The sequence below is a fragment of the Dromaius novaehollandiae genome, chromosome Z (genome assembly GCF_036370855.1).
Source record: "Dromaius novaehollandiae isolate bDroNov1 chromosome Z, bDroNov1.hap1, whole genome shotgun sequence".
Classification (NCBI taxonomy): Eukaryota; Metazoa; Chordata; class Aves; order Casuariiformes; family Dromaiidae; genus Dromaius; species Dromaius novaehollandiae.
The window spans coordinates 48900262-48922955 of record NC_088132.1 but is presented as its reverse complement, the minus strand read 5'-3'; the positions used below and the strand labels follow the sequence as shown (position 1 = coordinate 48922955).

Here is a 22694-nt window from a genome sequence, read left to right as displayed (position 1 = left end):
CTGAGTGCAAGCGTATTTTATTTGGCCGAGATAGATCTCATTCTAGACTTCTTTCCAGCATTACAGAAAGGATGAAGAAATGTAGCACATTGAAGCACTTATCAATGAAATCAAAAGAAATTGCATTCCCCCCCAAAAGATTCTTCTGATGCCACAGTAGGAAGTTAGAAGGAAGTTGTTCCAAAGGAAGTTGTTCCAGGAAATACGTGTGTCAAAATGTCCTCATTTGTTGTAGCTGGTGGTCATCTTTCTCCTGAAAGTAGAAACAGTAGACATAAAAGATACAGATTCCTGCTGTTAGGAATTAGTTTATTGATAAGCTATGTTTATAGAAGAGACTTTGGAGACCTTTTAAATAATGTTTTTATGTGTGTATATATATGTATTCATATATATTTATTTACAAACACATGTACATGTGTATCTTTGTATTTTTATATATACATATTATAAGGAAGTCTAGCCATCTTTGCTAAAAATCATTGTACAAAACCAGTAAGTTTGCCACATGATTGCTTTTATATTTGGCCAAGGATACCGACTACCATAATGCTTGTAAGCTTGTTATTGTGGAGAACACACAATATTTAAAGTGCACATACATGCACGCACAGGCATCCTTGTCTGTTTTAACAGAGTTGGTTGCATTTTAACTTTGGAGTAAGCAGGAGCTGACAGAGGACCAATCAAAAAATGTCTAAAGTCATGTTAAATGGTTAACAGATTTCACAGCTATATCATCCTTTTTGGTCAGCATAGAAATAATGTCCTAAATGTCTCTTCACCTGTACGTTTAAAAGGAGGAAATGGATATTCTCTTTTTGCATGATAATTAACACAGCAAGCGCATTGACACAGCAGGGCTATAGCTGGCTGTCACTCAAGTGTGGAGATTTGGGGGTTCCAAAGTGGCTTCATGCTGCACATTCCAGAAAGGGGCCTAGGCCATTATATCCCCGTCCCGTGCAAGAGAGATGTTAATTATGGTAGGGCTGAGATGTGCCACATAATGCCATTAGTTGCCCTTCTTCCATCAAGTGTGCCCTTCTTCCAAGTCATGAGTGACAGATACATCCTTTGGGACTGAGAAGCTCATTGCTGTGGTTTTATAACACAGGAGGAACAGAAATTTCGTACTGAACTCTTAGAGGTTATCAAGTTCAGAGATGATTGTCAAACATCGGAAAGCAACTATTTACCTGTAAAGAGAAACTGTTACTTCTAGGCACTGTACAGATAAATGAGATGGGGCAAATCTTCCTCTCCTCTGTCAGGAGTTAATGCACGCAATATCGAATATATCTGTCTGCAGCTCGTTGTCTGTGCTACCTTAATGCCTTAGCCAGTGATCTGAATTGTTTCACAGGGCCAGGAAGTATCCAAACATATCCTGGCTTTGTAGTGAATGTGCAAATGCCTGTTTTCCACCAACTGATCCAACCTCCAGATTCCAAGGGTTTTGCTGAAGGTAAGACTTAGGGAAATATGAACCTGGCTCAGGATGTTAATTGACTGAACTAATTCTGGTGTTTGGTTCTCCTCTAATCTGTCAGTGATTAGTCCCAGAAACCTGCTCTTTTAGGTGTGGCTGCAAACCCAGGGTCCCTAAACCACCTGAGCCGCGTTGTTATCTACTGCACACTGTTCCACTGTGCAAAAGGTATTACACAGGTGATGGAACCCTTACAAATTTAATCGGTATCCATATATTGTTTCCGTAGTCCACTGCTGCAGCGTTCGTCCATACCTGTAACTGCAGTATACACGAGTCTGTCAGGCTTACACTGTGTAACAAAATTACATGCAAGAATACCTTAACAGTATTTCTTTAGAGACACAAGTTAGTATCTCTGTGAACTACTGTGGAAGACTTAACTCAATCTGTTAAGAATTAGTTAAGGGATTTCTAAAGGTTAGTACTGTGCCATGTAGACAGGCCTTTACATTCTGATTAGAAAATTTTAGCTCATACTTTACTAGTTCATACCTAGGGTTCTACAGAGCTCTTGTGCTAGCCAAAATGGAAACCATCATACTGCATGACTGAAAAAGTATACCCATGCCACTGTCTGTAACACGTACATTAGCATGGTAGCAGAAAAGTGCAGCAGATCCTCCAGAGTGTCCAGAAGTTTTTTAAAGCCAATGAGAATATAAGACCCCATCTTCTCTACCATTAACAGTCAGACTAAAATGTCGAGGCTTTGGTTTTAGACCAACAGACTCAATCTTCTTATATGGAGGGGAAAAGAAAGATCTCCTAGCTGAACCATTTTGCCTCAATCCTTTTACAGGCTAGCAACTATGGCCTATAGTGTCAAACATTTTGGAAACATTTCTCTCAAGTATGCAGTAAGAAGTTCACAGTGAAGATAACTGCAACTGAGAATCTCAGAAATGAATTCACACTTCACTGCCATGTAATGGTATACAGCACTGCTCAATCAAGTTGTCCCTTAGTATTAAAAGTGGAAAAAAACCCCACGAAAATTAGCTGCAAGAATTTTGTAGTTTCCAATCAGAAAAAGATGACATAGGAAAAACTAAGTTACGGATTTTAGATAAGGGACAAGTCTGCAAGGGACAGTCCTTCAGTCTTGTAGCCAGAGCCTTTGTGCTGCATATCGAAATCAACTGCATTGTCCCCTATAAAGCTGCAATACACACAATACCCGGTTACGTAGTCAAACATTATCAATGTCATGGATGCCTAAGCTAGATTGCTCAGTACTATACTCACATTTCATCTACAGTACTGAAAAATCGTTACTGTTGGCCAGAGAGTGTTCCCCACTACTTACCCTTCTGCTACTGTAGAGCACCAATTTTACATAGCATTCCTGGGAGTTGTCCGTGTAAATCTTGCAGCCGTGAACATCCACCAAAGAAGTCTTCTCCAATAAACACCCAAGGGACCTAGATACAAAAACAAGGATATGCATTGGTCTGTGAAGAGAGACCATTTGTACAGCTGAGTCACCGAAGACAAAGAGTGAGCAGACTCATCTCCTGGGCAGCAAACTTCATGTTAAGGAGGCTGTAATTTACCAAAAATCTCTCTCTTCTTCCATCTCCCCCCACCCCAAGTCTGTCTGAAAATCTACTGTTAGGAAAGATGAAAGGGTAGAGGAATATTCTACATTTTATAGAGGGTGCAGGACATCTGATGCTTTGAACAGTATTGGTCCTAACTTTCAAAACTGTTTTTAGGATAACAAAAAACCTTGTGCCAGGAAGAAAGCAGTGCCATGACTGAATGCACCTGCTTAGCCCTGTAAGACACATTCCTGGTTCTGAATTAGGCAGATCGCTCTGCTGGCCAAAGTGACTTTTTAAAGCCTGTTATATTTAGCACAGCATGAATGCTGATTTCTTGCAAAGAATTTAAGAAGTCAGGAATGTTTATGACTGTGAGAAGTCCAACAGCAACTGACTTGCAAGAATCAGCCTGCAGCTCACTATGCAAATTCTTAACAGAGAAAAATCTGTTTATTAGTCTTTGGGTGTTTCTATGTTATTATTTTAGTACATGGCATTTTTGAAGCAAATGTGCAGTTAATCCAGATTAACCCTTTTTAAGTCACATACAGAAGCAGTCCCAAAGTATGCAAACAGGATTTCTTCAGATGAAACTAAACTGGGAATTACACTCTAGGATAGCACTAAATGTGCTCAAATACTGATGATCTCAAGGCTGTGAGCGAGCAGCTCCAAGTGCCAAGACCTTCAGCATGTACTAAGCATGTATGTGCCAGTAGGATATTCTCAAAATACTGAGATATCGCACCGTCCTCTAAAGCACTTCCTATGCTATAAAAAGGTGCCAGGTGGCACATGCACTTTCATATCAGTTGCCAGTTGCCTGATTGTCACAGTTATTATCAAAGTCACTGGTTAGCAAACTTCTATTTCTGGCACAATCCCTGCTCTGCTTACACTTCTTCTTGCCTTCTGTCCTCTTCCTCCTTTATCAGCCCAGCCATCTGTTTTAGTTTCTTCCCTATGCTGGTCCTTTTTCAGAATGCCTTGCCTTTCCTTTCACTTCCTCTGTGATTCTTTTCCTCTTTGCGTTGATTGAATTCCTCTCATTGCAATGACAAATTCAAGCCCTGCTGAATTACAGCACATTCAGTTTGGTGCTCCCATGGCAGGTACAGCAACCAGTGAGCTTGTTAAATCTGTGCCACAAGAGGCGCAAACTTCTCTTCTGGACAGATTGCCTTCCTACTGCTAAGCTGCCAATCTGATGACTGTCATCTGGGTAGAAGAGGACTGGTAATCAAAGTGGAGTCAAATTTAAGAAAAAAAAAGATGCTCCTGAAGACCAGGAACAATAACTGAATCTCAGCTTCTCAGACCTCCTGAAGGCATGCATGATCTTCTCTCTGCAGTAAGAAGTGAAAATTGTTGAGCTGGGAAACATTGCATCTGCTAAAGCCGGGCAAGATAAAAAGAAGAAAAACACAGGCAGAAGTGAAATTATAAAGACAGTAATAGCTCAATGACTCAAGAAAGAAAATTTGGACATGAAGAAGTGTAAAATTACAAAAAAAAAAAAAAAAAAAAAAAAAGAGGAAAAAGTACCCAATAGGAAGATGGCAGCTTGGAGATATCAAGGATGAGCCTGTTCCAAGGAGCAGTGGAGGGAGGCCAACCCTTTCCTCCCTGACTGATGACTACATGGACAACATAGACTCATTGGGTGTCTCATCGACAAGATGAGCATATGAATGCTTACCCTGTAGCGTGTCAGTCATAGCTGGTCAACAATTTTAGTGTACTTTTAAATGGTGTCCCTTTGTAAAGGATTTGCTAACAAAAGTGACCCAGTGAGGGAGTGCTACAGGCTTGACAACAGCTTCTGGATCAGCTAGGTATGTGGCTGTGTGAGGCACAAAGAAAAGGAGGCTCCTGGCAGGAGGTGGGAGCAGCAGTTTCTGCACTAAGTCTGTAACCTCCTTCTGGAGCCCCTATCCCCTGCTCCTATGCAGCAGTAGGCAGGTCTAGCTTCTGGAGGTGCTACTGGAGGAGGCAGAAGGGCATCAGAGCCTGAGGACAGATACCTTCTCCCCCATCTGTTTCCTGCTTAACCTCTCTAGGCATCCATGCTGATCCAAGGGAGGACCATTTCGCGGTAAGCTGAAGTAGAGCAGTAACTTTCAGAACCTCTGCTGCTCCCCCTTCCCCAACATGTGAAGTATGCCCTGTCAGGTGGGCCATGTTGGCCTTTTTCTGTTGGTGTTCGCAGCACAGGGGACAGATTGGCCCATTAGGAACATTTTTGTTAATCTTCCCCCTTGCCCTATCATGCTACCTTTTCCTGGATTTCTTGGTGCTGTTAGCCACCTCTTCTCCCTCCCCCTCTCATCTCCTTTTCAGTTAAGGGCTATGTTAGCTTCTGAAGGAATTAAGCGTTCTTGTTCTTAAGCAATGCTCCTGGGCTGTTTCTGTTTTGTTTCCAGTGCGTATCCCACCCACTCTTTAACTCTTGCCTGCACCAGAAGTGGGAAGAAGGCCTACTATGGGGGATGGCAAGGCATGGTCCTTTCCCACACGGCTGCCTTTAGTCTTTGTAAAGGGGACGTTTTCTAGCTCTGAGGTCTTTGGTGGCAAAGTTACTTCCTGGTACTAAGCAAGTCTTGCTGCAAGATCTCTTGTGGCAGGCAGCCTGCTGCATCGTGACATGCCTATGGCTTGCCAGGAAGGGTGGCAGGGCAGGGTCTCTCCATGAGTAGGGTGCCTAAGGCAAAGCCTAGGTAAAGAACAGAAGCATTCCTTTGGCAGGACTGGCCAAAGGGAGGGAAAAGGAACAAAAGCGCTTGTGCTGCTGGTTGGAGGAGCAAGAAAAGATTTCTTTCAAGAAAGCACGGGGAAGTTTGTTTTTTATCCGGCATGGCCAATTTAGTGAACAAAGCTTTCCCTGAGCATAGCAAAATCCCTCAAACCACAGCACCAGCTAAGACAAGCCCTGCAGAGCACAGAGAAAGCAAAACCTCTTCCTCCATCCCTCTTCTGCTGGGAAATTACCGCCTGCTTTCAGTAAGTTATTTCTCTCATTGGCAAAGCTCTAGCTTCCCCCTCCCTCTCCATTCCTTGTCTGTTAGGAAATTTGCTTTCACTTTCCATGGCTGTCTTCTTTCACTAGTAAGGCTATCAATCCCTCTCTTGCTGGGAAATGAGCTACTACTTTCAGTATCTCGCTTCTCTGGTAAAGCTGTCCAGCCTTCCTCTCCCAATTCCTCCGCTGCTGGGAACACACTTCTGCTTTCCAGTTACTGCTTATATTTTCCAGCATCACTCAACACCACTGCTGTGATTTAGCACTCTCAGACATAAGACTGAGGTTTCTTTAAGTCTGTGGAGACAGCGATAGGCACATAGCAGTATATCACAAAGGTCAAAAATGGTACAGGTGCGGGGCCCAGGGAAGACATAGTCAGATTAACCATGCTTGCCTGAAAGGTGTAATGGGTCAAATACCATGGAAGGTTGGGGCAGAGGGAAGGCACGTGAAAGACATTTATTGGCAATCTAATTTCATTAATGGAGTCCCACAGAGCAGGAGGCATCTTCATGCAAACACATGCCCCTTTCCCCTTCCAGTCAGCCCATCTCATGGCACACCTGCCAGCTTTGCCATCCCGTTTGCCTCCGAAGGCACAGCTGGCATACCAGCCACGGGGGCATCCTTGTGTGCCCTAACTGCTGCCATGAGGCCCAAAAGGCTACACATACAGCTGCCTGAGAAACCGGCCTTTGTTGTTCCAGCTGGAATCAAGAATCCCATCTGCATCTCCATCCAGAGAGAGTACAGCAGGAGTTCATAATCTGAAGGACTTGGGGAACGCTTGTATCTTACCTGTCTGTCTCGCTGTGCCATCTTGCAGTGACTTGACTGAATGTATTCTTCACTTGGAAGTGGCTGATACTGAGAATGCAACTGAACTGGTCTCCTTCATTGTTGGGGTAAAGTGTCATGATCCAGCAATGAAGGGGGTGCCCAGTATTTCTGATGCTTCAGGTTGACGCCTGAGTGCTACAAACAACCATTTCCATTTGTGGAATAAAGGTACCAGGGTCTTCTTGTGGCCCAAAACTTCAGAACGCTTGGGTGTTGCATGCTTCCATGAGGCTGACCAAGATGCCTGCCATGGTCCTGTGTGCCATATAAGGGGTAGCCCTTGCTGTTAATGTAATCGTAATCACACCATGCTAGGGGCCAGGCTGGGCATCAGGCAGTAGATGCAGACAGTTTGGTCACCTCCAGAGAGTAAAAGCTTTGATGATCTTGTGCACATCCCCCAAACAATTCATCTACTCGAATGGGATTTGGAGGCTGGGCTCCAGCACCTTGCTAATGAACTCATCCATGACAGACTTACCTCAAATTGCTGGGCCATATACTGATAGAAATTGACAGGCACAACACCCTAGAAAGCAAATCCCAGCCTCTTGAAGACAGCTAAGGGATCCCAAAGTTTTATGCAATGATAGCAAAGCTGTGGCCAGCTGACAGCAGCAGACTCCACTGTGCTTACACATCAAAAGCACTGAATTCGCTGTTGGTCCTTCTGTGTACTAAAGTTGAAGAGATGCCATTAATGTGAGCTCATTTCTTGTGCTTAAAATTTCTGGTCAGTTGAGAACAGCAGTCACAGTAGCAAAGTCTCATAGGTGTCTCCCCTCCTTCCACTTCAAGACTTCCCTCCTGGACTATGAGCCCCAGAAGCATCAGTAAATCTACTTGTGCCTACCTGCTGGCCCCCACATGTGCTCAGTTTCCAAATTCACTATGGCGACAGGGAGATAAGCATGCCATAAGGTTCCCTCTGTCATGTGTAAGAGGTTAAAAATGAGAAAGCAGGGTCAGAAACAAGTCAGGAACAGACCTAACTTTGTGAGTGAGGATTTCACAGGAGGACAGTGAAAGAAGCGATGTATTGCCATCATCTATGCAAGACAGACACCATGGCACTTTTTAGAACAGCCATCTGAAGAGCCTGCTGTCTTCAAAGCAGAAGTACAAACTTGGATTTATCCTGGACTGATATCCCACATGTCTGGTGGGGATATTGCATCCATGGTAATGCATCAGGGCAGAGTAAATTCCCCGAAACTCAGAGAATGTAGATACTGTGTCCTCAGCATTTCTTTTCAATTTCAGTTCACAGAGCCAAACCTGCTATATCTTGCTATTTGTTAAGGCAGACTGCAAAAAAAAAAAAAAAAAAAAAAAAAAAGAAAGAAAAGAAAAGTTGCGCAAAAGCCTAACTAATGCTGAAGTGTCAACTATCTGACCTGTGTGACAGCATTTCTAAATGAATTATTTCCTGAAACTCATACACATCTTATAATGTTGATACACTGATACAAATCCAATTATTTAATTAAGCTTTGAAATAAATGGCCTTTAAATTTTGTAAGTGCAGTATCTATTTTACTGCCAGCTAAAATGAGGCAACTCTGAACGCTTTATCTGCTCAAAGTCAGAGGGAAGGCAAGTGTAAAAATTCAGATAAACTCCCATCTCTGTCTTCTCTCACTTCCACTCAGGCTGCTCAAACACATTTTTGTTTTGCATGTGTGTTAACTATTACAATTTTATGGAAAGATCTTTGAAGGAACTTCTGACCGCTATCTAGAAAACAGAAGATTGCCTTCTACATTAATCCTTCTCTAACTAGTGGAGTCACGAACTAGGAGTTAATGTGGGGCTCGATTACTTCCCGGCTTCTGCATGTCACAACAGCAAATACATTCCACACAGGTACAAAACATTCTTGGAGGTGTCACGGCTCCCCAGGAGGCAGCTTGCGTAGAGCGAAGCTTTGCAACGAGGTCCTTATGAAGGGGATTAGTGTGCAGTTCTAGATACGGAAGCGCAGATTTGTGCAGTTACTCTATGAGAAGGCACTTTCCAGGGAAGCAGAAAAATGAAAAGAATATTACAAACATTTAAAAAATAAAATGAGGATGTGGCTTCTCCTTGTGATGTGGCTAGTTTTGCTGCAAAATTTACTTGGGAAAGAGACCTCGCTTCTGCCTCAGTAGCAGCTAGCACTATTTTATTTCTGAGAAAAGAGTAACAAATTCTGAAATAAGAATTTGAGAACTTACTGTTCTTTGCCTTGTTACTTCCTGGAGGTAATCCTGGACTTCATCCATCCCAGTAATATCAACTAAATCCAGACATCCTTGCCTGAAGTTAAATTTTCTGAGGATTGCCATCGCGTTACGGTAGTAAGGGCAGCTTGGTTTCATAAAAACAGTTACTTTGCCCGCTCCGATTCTGCTACTCACAAACCTGTCAGCCATGCTTCTTCTCAAAGATGAACAGGAATGCTGCACTCTACGAACTGCCTCACAAGCAGACGGGATAAAAGCAGCGATCTCAGTCTGGGATATTTATGAGCTGCACAGTGCCTTCCTCCTCGAAAACTCCTCCCCAGAAGGCTGGACTCTCTTCACAAGATCGTACACTTTAAAGCAACGATACTTCTACATCCTGTGTATTATTATAAAAAGTCTATGTTTGTGAACGAATCAATAGTTTAAAAAGAGGAGGACACTTAACTATCATGTGTTCTTTCAGCACATGACCTTTCATACAAGATCTGCAGTAGCTGCTCATTAACTAATGCACTGGCTAAGGTCTCCATCCTACACAGGCTTGGAAAGTGTACTTAACATTATGTACTTTCTTCATGACAAGCTATCCCTGCACCCAAAACTTTGCCTATAACAAAAGAATTAAATAGTATCCTAAAAGCCAGAGGGAACCAGATTTAAGAGAGCAGAAGTGAATCTGCATCCCCCTATCCCAGCAAACTTTTTAATCTCTGCGCTGTGGCTCAAAAGCACTGCCAGTGACCCCAACATCATCACTGTGTGAAATACAGCTCCGTAATTTTTTTTTTCAAATACCTTTCTCTCAGCTACTAATTTCAGCCCTAGAAATGTCACCAAAACAAAAATTAGAAATGAAATATTTGCTAAAAACAGATGATAACGTCTCAACTCTAGTGCTTTTTGCAGTATTAAGCATTGCGTTTTAGGGGGGTTGTGGGTCAGCACAGAGACAAGTGGTACGAATGATCACAATCTCCAAAAAACGAGTGAAGTAGTTAAAGAACTAGGTTATTCGGCTTGAAAAAAAGAAGGGTGGGGAGAGAGAAGAGGGGAAAAAGCAACTGAGGGAAGACGAGGGCACTAAACACTGGTGCAAAGAAGCACACTAAAAGCAGAGAAAGGTCTGATGAGCTTAAACTGCAGCAGAGGTTATGGGTTATATCCATACCCTGCCCTTCTGTGCAAGCTGGCCGCCGCAAGCAAGGCGAGCGGAGCAGAAGCCGAAGGGCTGCCGGGCTGCTTGGCCCCGCGGACAGATGCCACCCCCTGCCGCCACTGCTGCGAGGAGCCGGTGGTGGTTTGCGGCTGGCAACCACACAGGCTGACCCAGGCGCTCGCGTCCTCCGGCAGACAACGCCACCCGGAAGCCGGGCGAGAAGCTACATTTTAGGCAGCGTCATTTAAAAATAGGTCCAGATCCAAACAGCTGAGATGCACTCAGGTTATCTGCATTTTCCAAAATCCGGTGGGGCTGGAACCCAGGTCTGCATCTCTCTGAAACCATCGAACTTCAGCTGGACGTTAGGAAGGACCTTTATAGATACAAGCAGAGCCAAATCAAGAAATAGATAACTTGGAGAGATCGTGGAGTTTCAGTCACTGGCTGACTTACGTTAGACAAATGTCTGTCAGGAGTGATGTAACTGTAACTTACCCTGCTGTGAGCAGAGTTATGGACTGGATGACCTTCTAAGGTCTTTTCTAGCCCTATTATCTTTGACTTTAAAATAAACACAGTTTTGAGCTGCTTTGAGGGTTGTACTGCCTTAAGCATTCTTGGCTAGCTAAAAATCATAAGACTCTGGACTTTAAGTACAAACCCAAATAACTTGGAAGGACAACTCTCATTGTATTTTATCCCATGGAGTTTGAATTTAAATGAACTTTTGCTTCTGAATCTCTTAAGTTTTTGGGGGAATCCTATATATATTTATAAATGAAGTACATACAAGCTATCTGCAGACTTAGAATATCTGAATATTTGCGTATTTGCATGCTAAATTTAGACACATGAAGCTCTGGAAGTCTAACAGGTAAATATTGCTATGCGATTGCGCAAAACCTCCGCATGCACATATGTGTGCACACACACGTGTTCTACAGCAGTATACTTGGAATTCAGTCTAATTTTCTAACTCACTTTGATGGTGGTTTCAATTAAATGGATGAAATCTTGGCTCTTTTGAAGCCAAATGGGAGGTTTGTCAGCCAGGGTTTTATCCTATGCAGAGAAAATTGTGACTAAAAATAAACACAGTCTTACAGGCTCTTAATGTAGGGAAAACAAAAATGAGTCCAAGTGTTCAGAACCTGAATTGTACATGTTATTTACCTTAAATCAGAAAAGCTTTGGGGATTTCTTGAAAAACAGCTGAGTAATTCAGGGACGTATTTGGAATATATACCATTGGTAGGATGTGAAGGACCATGGATTCTTAAGGTATGTTGACATACCCCTTTTAAAACTGTGAAGGAAAACAGATTTGAGATTCAGCGTGTACCCGATGCACCCTTAACTGGAGTGGCCCTAACTCAGAGGGGAGGCTGATGAGTCGTAACTTGTCAAGCTTTTGGCACATGCCCCTGCCATGGGCCAGACCTCTCGAACTTAGCACCAACACTTGTTAAGTTTTTGTTGAGTACAGGACTTCATTAAAGATGATACTGAAATTAGTTCTGATCAAGAGTTTCTCGAGCTTTGATTGAGGCCTGACTGTGACAAGCACGTGTGTTTGTTGCTGATGACCTTCTCAGCCTATGCTAGTTCCTCGTTACAAGTATAGGGACGGTCACTCTAACTTTCCCCAACACGGCTCTGAAAGAGGAGTAGAAGTAGAAAGCTTGGGTACTGCCCCAACAAATACATAATTGCAGGTCGTGAGCTCCGCACAGCGCTTAGTGAATTTAAGCACCGCAGTGCTGATCTTCTGTGACTCTAGTCCTTAGTTCTGATGCCGCTTCCAAAAGAGGACTCCGTGACTCCACCTTGCATTGCGGAGCAAAGCAATGTCCCGATACCTTTGGAAATATGAACTGCGTGTTTATCTTCCTAAGCCCCTTCTGTCCGATGGAAGGCACTGAACTGAAGTTAAGGGTAAAGAATTGTTCCATGTTTTTTCTGGCAGGAGGGCCATAGTTCTGAGGTAGGCAAAAATGGTGGAGAAATACCCCAGAGGACTTTTTTTTTGCATTGACTCAGCAAATTCCAATGATACAGCCACATGCATAGCTAGAAGCTATTTTTAGCAACCGGTTAGTGTTCAATGAATATCCTGTTCAAAAGCCAATAATACTACCACAATTTAGAAACTGTTTTACTTAATGCTGGCTTTGCACCAAAGGGGAAAGAATATTTGGGATCTCAGCTGAAAAGAGGGCTTATGGGGACAGACAATCTGAATATCTGTGGGAATTATTTAAGGACAGTGCAGAGTAATCAGAGTAGGCCTACAAGATACAGTTCCTTGTATTATGCCGCGTTGTTTTATTTGCAGAGTAAAAGGTTACGCTTCCTAGGATTTTGCATGTGGCAGGACCTTGCTGTGATTAGCAGCAGATGAACATCAAGCACTCGAGAGATCTCTGTGCTTTGCAGTTCTTTTCCTTTATCCTTTAATAGACAGCTGGCAGGAGAAAGTAACATTAGTTGGATGTCCCAGTGATGTGAAAGGAATAAATAGTTGCATATATTAATGAACCATGTTTCTTTTAGCCAGGAAAGTAGTTTTACTGCCATTTTACACATGGACACCTCGACAGCCAAGTTCTTAGGCTCTCCCTTCCTATAATTAGGACCGTATTTTTATTTATTTTGTTTTTCCAGAAATACAGTGCAATGATTAAGATGCCTGTCTAGTCTTGGGAAACGCAGTAAACTCTGTGGGTCTTCCAGGATTAGGAAGGTCTTCTGCTCTCTACTGTGGTTGGAAGTACTGTCAGGCTGCTCTGGCAGGGGAGACGAAGAGAAAAGCATATGGGGGCTTCACAGACACCGTATGTCTCTTACAGTACTTGTCACTGTTTTGCTGGTTAGGTCATTATTTATACCTGTTCATAGTGAATATTGAGCGTTACCTGGTGAGCACGGCTGTGTTTATGCTCCTGTTTGTACGGATGGATGTGGCTATGTGCTGGTGTAAGCAGTGGAGGATTCAGCCCTATTGGGTACAATTTTAATAGCGGACAAACACTGGAAAACTACTGTCTGGATTCAAGCTATGTTCTCGAGGAGCTTGAGGCTGCCTCTTACGTCAGTGCAGGTTAGACCCTTTGATGAAGGTCAGCAACTTTTTTGCAAGAAGCAAGCACAGGAATCGGCCAAGCCGGAGAGATTCCCAACACCCCCTTCCCCAGAAAAGCCAAAGCAAAAGCAAAGTGTTGGCTAGTTTTTAATGCATACCTGTCATGAGGGGTTATTTCTCTGTAACCACCATGCACGTGACATAGGAGAAGCTGATGCTATGCTGGTTGTAGATTTCAGTGTTGTAATTGATTTTATTTGCCTGCAGTGATTTAGACTCGCTATTTCTGCTGAACTGAGTGACGCTGCTCGCTTGCTCCTTAGGAGAACGCCGTAAGCCAGGCGTGAGCTATGCTCGTGTTTCTCCTGACAGCAACTGAAAGCGGTTCGTTCTCCGAACCGCCGTCTCCAGTTGGATGGGACCTGTGTCCGCAGCTGGCGGCGGCGCTCGGCCGCGGCGGTGGCCGGGACACGCTATGCCGGCGCCGGGCGCAGCTCCCGGGAGGCGGCAGCAGCACGTCGTGCGCAGCGCTCCGCGCCGCTGGCTGCAAACGCAGGGCTCTGACACCAGCTTACGCTGCCGTGCAGAGCGAGTGCTTCGGTGGCTTGGGAAAATATCTGGTTCTGCCTTTTGCACAAGTAAATCATGGCGGTGTGTGTGTGTGGGGGGGGGGGGGGGGGTGGAAGCTGAGCCGGATGCGGTCTGGTATTTTCCGAAATACCTATTTTTGTGGTTTGTGTAGTGGAGCAAGGGCGTGGTCCAGCATCAGCCAGAGCTCTAGGGGGATGTTACCTACTCTAGCAAGGCTGGGTTTGTCTCCAAATGCAGAATTAAGCTGATGCCCTCTGACGAGGGCATATTTGTGTCTTGCACCTTTCAAAGTGTGAAAAAAGGAGAGCATGCTTTCTTTTTTCTTTTTTTTCTCTTTTTTTCTTTTTTTGGTCAGCCTCACTCAGGCTAGGATGCCCAGATTTTAAAAACAACACTGTCTAACAGACGAGGGAAGGTGAAGCCCAGAGGAGGCTGTAGGTATTTTCTGGGAGGGCACGGCAGCTTGGTCTAGATGGGCGGGAATGTTAAGTGTCAGGGTAAAGAAAGTCATTAAAAGACAAGTGGAAAAACTACCATGTCTGTTGGGGCGGGCGTTGGGGGGAAAAAGGAAGCTGGTTTGTGACTGTGGGACTAGAGAGGGGAAAAGGCTTATGGAAGAAAGTCTTATGGTGAAGTTTTGTGGCCAAGCTGACTGCAAAGAGGCCTTTTCGTAGTCAATATTTACAGTGTTTGCATCCATAATTCTCTGTGTGCGTGACTGAGAGGAACTGATGTTCCTCATTGTACTTTTCTAAGCTATAAAAGAAAAAAACCTTTCTTTGAAACCCTTTTCTGCTATAATTTTCCCTGTGCTGCTCACCAGAGTCGAATGATTTTTATCGGCTGACTTGAATAGGTATTGCATATGCACGACAGATGTCACCTGAAAAATGTTTTTCTCTAAGCTGGTCTTTAATGCCTCAGAAGTAAAATCTGGTTAGATGGAGGACCTCATTTTTATTTTGGCACTGTTTTGGATCTGCCTTTTATTAACTTTGATATCATTAAAAATATCTCATTCCTTCTCTGGTTCCCCTGCAGAATATGTCAAATAAAAAGGACTAGGTGAAGACAACAGGATTTATTTAAAGAAGAAAAAGGGGGGGCAAGTCCAACCTGTTCTTGCTCTGTTCTGTTGTGCAGTTTGCTAATGCGTGCTGAGTAACCTACCCGGTATGTGAGGCAGAAGACGTGCTGGTTGGGTCCTGTCCCTTTGAAGAGCTGTTGATGTGAAAGAATTCAACGAATCATTATATCTTGGTTAAAATTTTGATTTGCCTTTGTAAATAAATAATTGCTATCTACTAACAACATTAGATATTTTCACTAAACTTAAATCTGTGAGTTAAAGTCATTTAAGAACTATCACTGATATCATTCAGGCATTAAATTTTTGTAGGTTTTTTTAGTAGCACTTGTAGTGGTTTGGTCACCTCTATGATGCAGAGAAGCAATACTGCCTCTATTTTAGAAATCCCAAAGCTGGGTTGCAATAAGGTTAAAGGAATTTGCTACAAATCACACTCGAAATCAAGACCAAGAAAATCTTCACTTTTAACACTATATTAGCACAATATAATCACAAGCCTTCCTTCCAATGAACTTAAACCTTTGCTTTTTGTGCAGATTAGTTTAATAGTTTCTGGTAAAGCCTGCTGTATGTTTGTTCAACAGAATAAATAATCCTCATGTTTGTTTAAAAAAAAAACTTTCTTGTCTATGTTTGCTAATTGGGTAAAAGCCAGTGTTTTTATTTGGTTGCACTAATGAAGACAGGAGACCAAATTCATCTTTTGTGTTTCAACATCAACTTCAGTATAGGGGTATTGGGAATCATTTTGGTCGGGCATATTCCACTTGCCCTGGCTTCTATTAGTAATTTCCCGTCTTCTATTTCTATTCTATATTTGACTAGCTGAGTACATTTCCTGCCTTTATGTTTCTCTAAGTGTAACATTCCCTGGGTGATTGAGTGTTTATTTAATTGAATAATATTACAGTTGAGAAGTGCCTGAAGTAATTTTTCATATAATGATACGTGTATCGAAACGGGATTTCTTTTGACTTCTGTACCAATGTTTTTTATATTTGCGTGAATTTTTGAGGGCACCATATTTGTGCATGACACTATTATGCAATGTAGGTTTCTGAGAATTCTGGTTAAATAACTGAGTTAACATTTTTGTCTTTGCTTTTATGAAAAGCCGCATTATTTACTCCAGTGTTAACATAGGCATTGTTTTGAGGAAAAGCAAGGGAACATGATCCCCCCCACCCAGCTTGTTTCAGAGTGTAGAAAAGTGATTTGCAAATCCGTCTGTCTTTCGTAGTTTGCCATTTGAGTCGGGAGATCAAAGCTAAAACTAATCCTTACTTTCAGATGTGTTCTTGCCTGTGTTACCTGAGTAGATAAGGTTGAAATAGCTTTGTAAACATGATCTTGTCATGTTAAGTGTTTGTAGACTGGTCTGATGCTATTGCATCCTATTAATATATTCTGAAACTTCTGCTAATCTTTTAACTGAGAAAAGTAGATACAAAGAAGAAGGCACAAGGTTTACATGTATCCATTCGGCCAGTTTGGGCTTTAAATAATGCTTAACACCAAATTTAATTCCTTTGGTTCTATTTTTCTGTCAAAAATAAATTCAGTTTTTCAGAGGTTTTGTGTTCTGGCTGAAGCTGGGGTTCGAGTCTGCTGGTCGTACTCGTCTTGGTGAGCACTCGCTCATCCAGGCATTTCCACAGAGTCTTCTTTCTGAAATCGCACTCGGGAACAGATACAAGTTTCAGTCCTGCAGCGCACAGACTGGCAAAACCAAGACCTCTGCAGGAACCACAACGAGGTGCTGTGTGATGCATGTTCCCAAAGAGGGTGCCGGCAAATGCTAAAGCAATTATGTCCGTTGCGTGGTTAAGTAGGCAGTAGCCTAACAACTGCTGATAAATATCTTCTATTAGATGACAGAGCCGGATGTTTATTTTACATGGTTACCATGGGACATGTACTTCCCAGACAAGTATCCAGGTAACACTGCTGTAAGAGATTCTGGAGGAGGAACAGTAGTAAATAAGCACAGAATATGCAAGGAATTCACAAAATATATTCATATTTAAAAGCTTTTCAGGCATGAAAACAATTTTTTCCTCTCCATGTTGAAATCCTAGAGAGGGTCCACTCCTGTCGCGTACCAAACGTCGATGACTGCAGCTGACATCAGCTGGTGCTGAGGTTGTATTGTAAAACCTTCCGTCCTCGGGCTCCATCGATAGCACAGTGCCACCAGGATTTTGTTGCCTGTCTGACTGAACTTCTGAAAAAAAGAAACCCCAAACATCTGATAACAAGATGTAAAATACCACTTCCCTTTCTTCATGTTTCTTTACTGCTCCTTAAAGAAAGATTGTTGAAGCACCTGCAGAGTGATTTTAAGGGGAAGCTGCTTGGGGTGTGTTCCCTGGATGCTAGGTTTCCTAAGCAGCAGGTGACTATGCAGTGGGACATGTCTAGGTGTTCCTGGGTGTCTCACTTGGAAGGAAAATAGAAATGGAAGAGGCCGGAGAGCATCCTTGATCGGCATCTGGATTGACCACATTTTCAACTTGAATATGCCCTCAGATAGTTCGATTTTTGGGATCATTTAAAATGCAGCTGTTGCAGAATTTTAATTTATTATCCTGCCTACAGGAGAGCAGTCTGTTTTCCTCCAGACATTGCTGAGTTCAGACCATCAATGCTCGACAGTGGCTGGTGCACATGAACAGCCACAAGATGATAACTTTTTATTGCTTCCTGGTGGTTGGCAGGGAGAGAATTTTCAAGACAATTTATCTAGGTTTATCCCATTTATTGAAGTAACAAACCAAGAGGCTTACGTTTCAGAGACATGCCCACCATTGTCATGGGAATGCGGCTGGGGAATGACTTGATGGGAGCTTCGGGAGTTTGTGGTGCCCCTTGCGTCTGTGGTGGGGCTGCTAAGCGGTGGCAGTGTGCTGGGGAGGCCTTGGTGGGCAAGCCTTTGGCACGGCCTTGCTCAGCGCCCTCGTGGCAGGTGTGAGGGATAACTGGGGCAGCACCATAAAAAAAGGCTGAGCATCTGAAAGGGCTGTAACCCCTCGGTGCTGCTGCCTGAAGTGCAGTCATGAGGCTGAAGGAAGAGGACTGAGAGCCCTCCGGCGCCTGGGGCTGTTGGGACCGGCAGCCCCCAGCGCCCGTTCGCTCTGCAGCCTAGACGCCAGCCGCCTTTACCTAGAACGTGACCTCTCAGATCCTGTTTTAGCACAGATTTCATGTTTCCTGTTAATCTCGAAGGAAGTGCAGAGCTCGGGGCGACGTCAGGAAAACAGCAGAGTCCAGCAGCATCTGACGCGTCAGAAAAATCCTGTTGCGGCACTGTTGTGCCGCTGGCGGCCGGCGCTCTGGATGAAGGCTGTGCCTTTTTGGTTTAATCCGAGTTCCAGGCACGACCTGTCTCTGAGGCACTGTCAGCGGGGAGGAGGAGGAACCAAGCGAGGTTTTGGGGAAAGCGTGCCCCGACGGCTGACCTGCCCTCGTGTGGCGAGGGAGGCCGCCCACGCCAAACAGGCCTGCTTAGTCAGAGCTCGGCCCTGGCTGTGCTCACCAGCTGGTTTTGGTGCCTCAGGAAGCTGCTCTCTTGTCTGCAAAAACAAAACTTCCCCAAACCGCCTTGCCGAGTTAAAGCAAGCAGGGCTGCTGGGGGTCACTTGCGCCGGCAGAAAGGGCTGCTAGCACCGTGCACCTAAACATACCCCTGTAAAAACAGAGGCTGGCTGGGCTGGTTCAGCACTCAGGTTGTCAGTCTCCAGGATGCAAGCCCAGGGATGGGAGGAGAAGGGGGGAAGAGAGCGACAACTGAAATTCCCAGTAGTTTAACTTCCCTGGAAACAAAGCTATGGGGGAATGGGGATCTACTAAATACTGTTATGATTTTTACCCCAATATATAGCAACAGTGTATGTATATAGTATAATACGTAGTATTCCTCCAAACTATGTGCGGAGCATTGCAATTTCTACAGAAAATAAACTTTGTCTCTCTGAAATCACATCTAGGAGCTTTTTTCTGTTTAAGCTGGGTATGATCCTTTCCAAAGTAACCAGACTTCAGCTTTCTGAAGTCTGGGTAACACAAAGACTCTTTGTGAGGGTTAGCAGGCTGCCTACAGCCACGATCACCCTTTATGTGCCGGGGCAAAGGGTGCCCTGAGAGGCCCCTGCCATTTTAGCTGGGTACAGCAGCCCCCAAAGGGGTGAGGAAGACATGAGATACTTATTAGGGAGAGGTGGTGGTGACACTGACGATTTCTTTCTCACCTTTTTTTTTTTTGGTTGTCCAGTACTATAGAGAAAATGACTTTTTTTTTTAAGTATTTTGGAAAGTTGTGCCTCATCAGGGTGATAAGCATTTTATACACGCAGGAATCAGAAGGTATTTCCAGCCGTGCCGTAGCTGAAAGCCTGGGATTGTTGTGGAGAGATGCTGTGTCACTAAATATCACGTTGATAGGTGTGTTAAGCGCAGAAATAATTAGGCAGCGCAGTCGGTGGCTGTGCATACCTTTCACTTTTAGAGCGCCGGAGTCACTAGGGAAGAAACACACTTGGCGCAACAAGCGGTGAAGGTTGGAGGGGGTTAATCGCATCCTTTTTTGTTCCAATTACCCAACTTCTCCATGATCTGACGTGATAGGAGGACACCCCTCCCGGGGCCCATGTGAAGCTATTGGACCAGCGTCTGGTTTGTTTTAACGGCAGATGTTTATGTAAATGGTTGCTGAGATCTCGGAGCCCAACTGAATCTGTAATTCTCCTAGGACGACAGGGTACTCGCCCTTGCACAAGAGCGGCTGTATGCAATAACCTGGCTGTTAATTACAAGCAGGCTTCCCAAGCCTCCACGTACTCTTCAGTGAGATTTCCTGGCTTGCCCGCATCTCGGGGATGGCACTGCTGGTAATTGCTACATCTCGTATTTATGTTTGCTTCCCTGCTTCCCTTTGGGATTCTTTAAATAAAAAGAAATGAAGCTGTAGCTTGAGAAGTGGCAAAATAATTTTGGTCCTCAGAAATCCTTTTCACTGGAAGCCTGACCCACTACTGCTGTGTGAGCTGAGGAGGAGACGCTGAAGAGGAGACACTGAGCAGGTTCCTTATTTTTCCAAGTGCTCTGAGCACTTTCTGCTCTCAGCTTTGAACCCTCGATGCTTCCTCCTCGTAACACATGATTTGCTAGGAATAAACTTGCAATAGCTAAAAGTAATCTGACATCACTGTCTGAGGTCTTGGCACGCTGACAGCCACGCAGTCTCTAACTGCAAATTGGACATCTTGGCTGGCTCTGGCACGGTGAGGCTTGCTGTGTATATGGTGTCTGAAGGTGGTGCAGGAAGTGGCATGACTGATGATTCGGTAGGCGACACAGCTCTTCCTGAGTCAATGCTCAAATTATGATTTAAGTGTGGAGTATTAAGAAGCTGGAAAGATGAGGCATAACTTAAAGATCTTGTTTTGTTCTTCACAAAAAGTAAAAGCATTAAATTCTAGTCTTGGCTTAATTCTCATTTCTAGAATAGTTTTTGCCTAAAATTGCCGTGGAACTTCCACTGAATTTTTTTTTCATTACTTTTCCTACAAACTTCTACTCCGCAACATACACCCAACAAAAATCTGTTTTCTTCGGGGTTGAGAAGTGAGGGGGGGGAGAAAGGAAGAGGCGAGTACTTCCCCTCCCCACCCCTCCCCCTTTTTGGTAAAGGCAGAGAAGATGTTGCAGAGAAGATGCAGAAAGTCAAACTAGCCACCTAATTTAACATATAATATAGCAGGTAGTTTGGAAATAAGAGCAATGAGTCTCTCAAATTCTGTCCTTACACTGCGCGACTCCCTGGCTTTGTCAAGGTTTGTATGCTGGATGAGGGAGGCAATGCACTTCATCAGTCTGCTTCATATCGGAAGCCAAGTCTGGTTGCTAATTGAGACACTTTTATTTTTTTTTTTATGGCGCCATAGTTATGCAAGGCTCATTATCTATAAAGAAACGAGACAAAGCTATTGCCCCTAGGGATTTACTGAGTAGTTTGGTATCTTTTCTCAAGTAGTGTGCAAACTGTAGGTACATGAGGGCTAAAATGAAAGGGCAAAGGCGGTGGTGTGACTCCCACTGTTACCTGCCTCTTTAGGGCCTGAGCCCCTTTTGTGAAGCAGGCAGGTAGTGTTAGGATAGTTTGAAGTGTTCGTATTACAGACAACATACCTATCTGATTTGTCTGTGTGTATAAACAGGAAGACTTTTCTGATTACAAGAATCAAACGTAATGAATATAACAGATGATTCAACTCTTCTCTCTTGTTCATGGCTGAGCTTTAGCCAGGCTGCGCTAAGCTGTGAAGTTCATTAAGCCCTGGTTCAGCGGAGGCAGTGCAAGGTGGGCAGATATTTACTGGAGTGACCTTTCTGGTGATGAGCTGCAGAATTTTTGAAAAGGATAAACCTTTTATTTCAACTGTGGAAAAAACATTCTTGCCAAATGACTTGAGGGTATTCCCTTGCTGCTGTCTCCTCCCTCCCCTTCCATAAGACAGGCATCTATTTTCATGTTATATAACCTGACTCATGGTTGATTTGGACTTTTTTGCTCAGCTAGAGTGGACAATTTCTGAAGCCCAAGATGTGCATGCAGGGAAGCTGCACTTGGTGTTCCTGAGGAGATAATAATTTATTTCTCTATATATCCTATCACGCTGTCAGTTCCAGCAATTACTCGCAGAGAGACCTTCCACATAATGTGCTTTTCTGTGCGTGTACCTCTGCAGGAGTTAGGCTGGAGGTTGATGGGCAATTGGAGACTTGTGTTTTCTGTGCCTTGACACAAACAACCAGACAGCTTTGAAATGTGAGCGAGTGAAGTTCTGGAAGATGTTGTGTGATTCAGCTTGACCTCTAATCAGCAAACCATGCTGTTCTTCTCCAACGGAGTCTGACCTATTTTCTTTTCATAACATTATAACCCTTTGAAAAGCTCTGGCAGTCCTTTTTTTAGCAAACACTGGGTCACTGACTGAAAACGTCATTAGTTTTAGAGGAAGTTTTTCATGGGTAAATGTTTGGCAGCTTTTATAGAAAGCTTGAGATCCCACTGCTGCGGATCCAACACGTGAATTCATTAGGAACTGGAGAAAATTAGAGTATGGATTAAAAATGACAGGGGAAGGAATTGGTGTGTGATGTACTAATGGCCCATATGCTACATCCATAAGGTTAAAATCTGCTACTGGTTTAGGAGAAGATGAAGCTCTGTTCCAGGAGAGTAAGGCTGCCCTGATTGTAGTAAAACGGCAGACCAAATCTGATCAAATAGATGTAGGCTCCTGCCCTCTCCAGCCAAAGCACACAGGTTAGGTACGAAGGTACCTGCCCACTCGGGAAGAGCAAAGCATCAGGCAGAGCAAAGGCCAAGCTGTCCAGCAGCATTCCCAGCAAACGTGCGCAACATTAACCTGCCAGACAAGGAGAGGGAGGAACAGGCGGGAGTAAGGGTGAGGGGCACTGACTCAGCCGCTCAGCGTAGTGAGAAACAGGCCTCTCTTTTTATGTTTGGAAAACGTGGCAAGTTTTGTGTTGCAAATATTTTTTACTCACCTTTGTGCTTTCTGGGTATGACCAAGATCAAAGTTTATTTTGTAACACTTCCGGCTCCACCACAACCTGAG

The 22694-nt window shown here is 43.8% G+C and overlaps 1 long non-coding RNA gene across 1 annotated transcript; it reads right to left on the bottom strand.

Annotated features, from left to right (window-relative positions):
* Window positions 1-9511, bottom strand: LOC135324723 (uncharacterized). Its single transcript, XR_010386009.1, has 3 exons — window positions 9305-9511; window positions 2802-2916; window positions 1-253 (listed from the first exon to the last, which is right to left on the bottom strand). It is a non-coding gene; the product is annotated as an uncharacterized LOC135324723 (long non-coding RNA).
* Between the last annotated feature and the right edge of the window lie 13183 nt (window positions 9512-22694).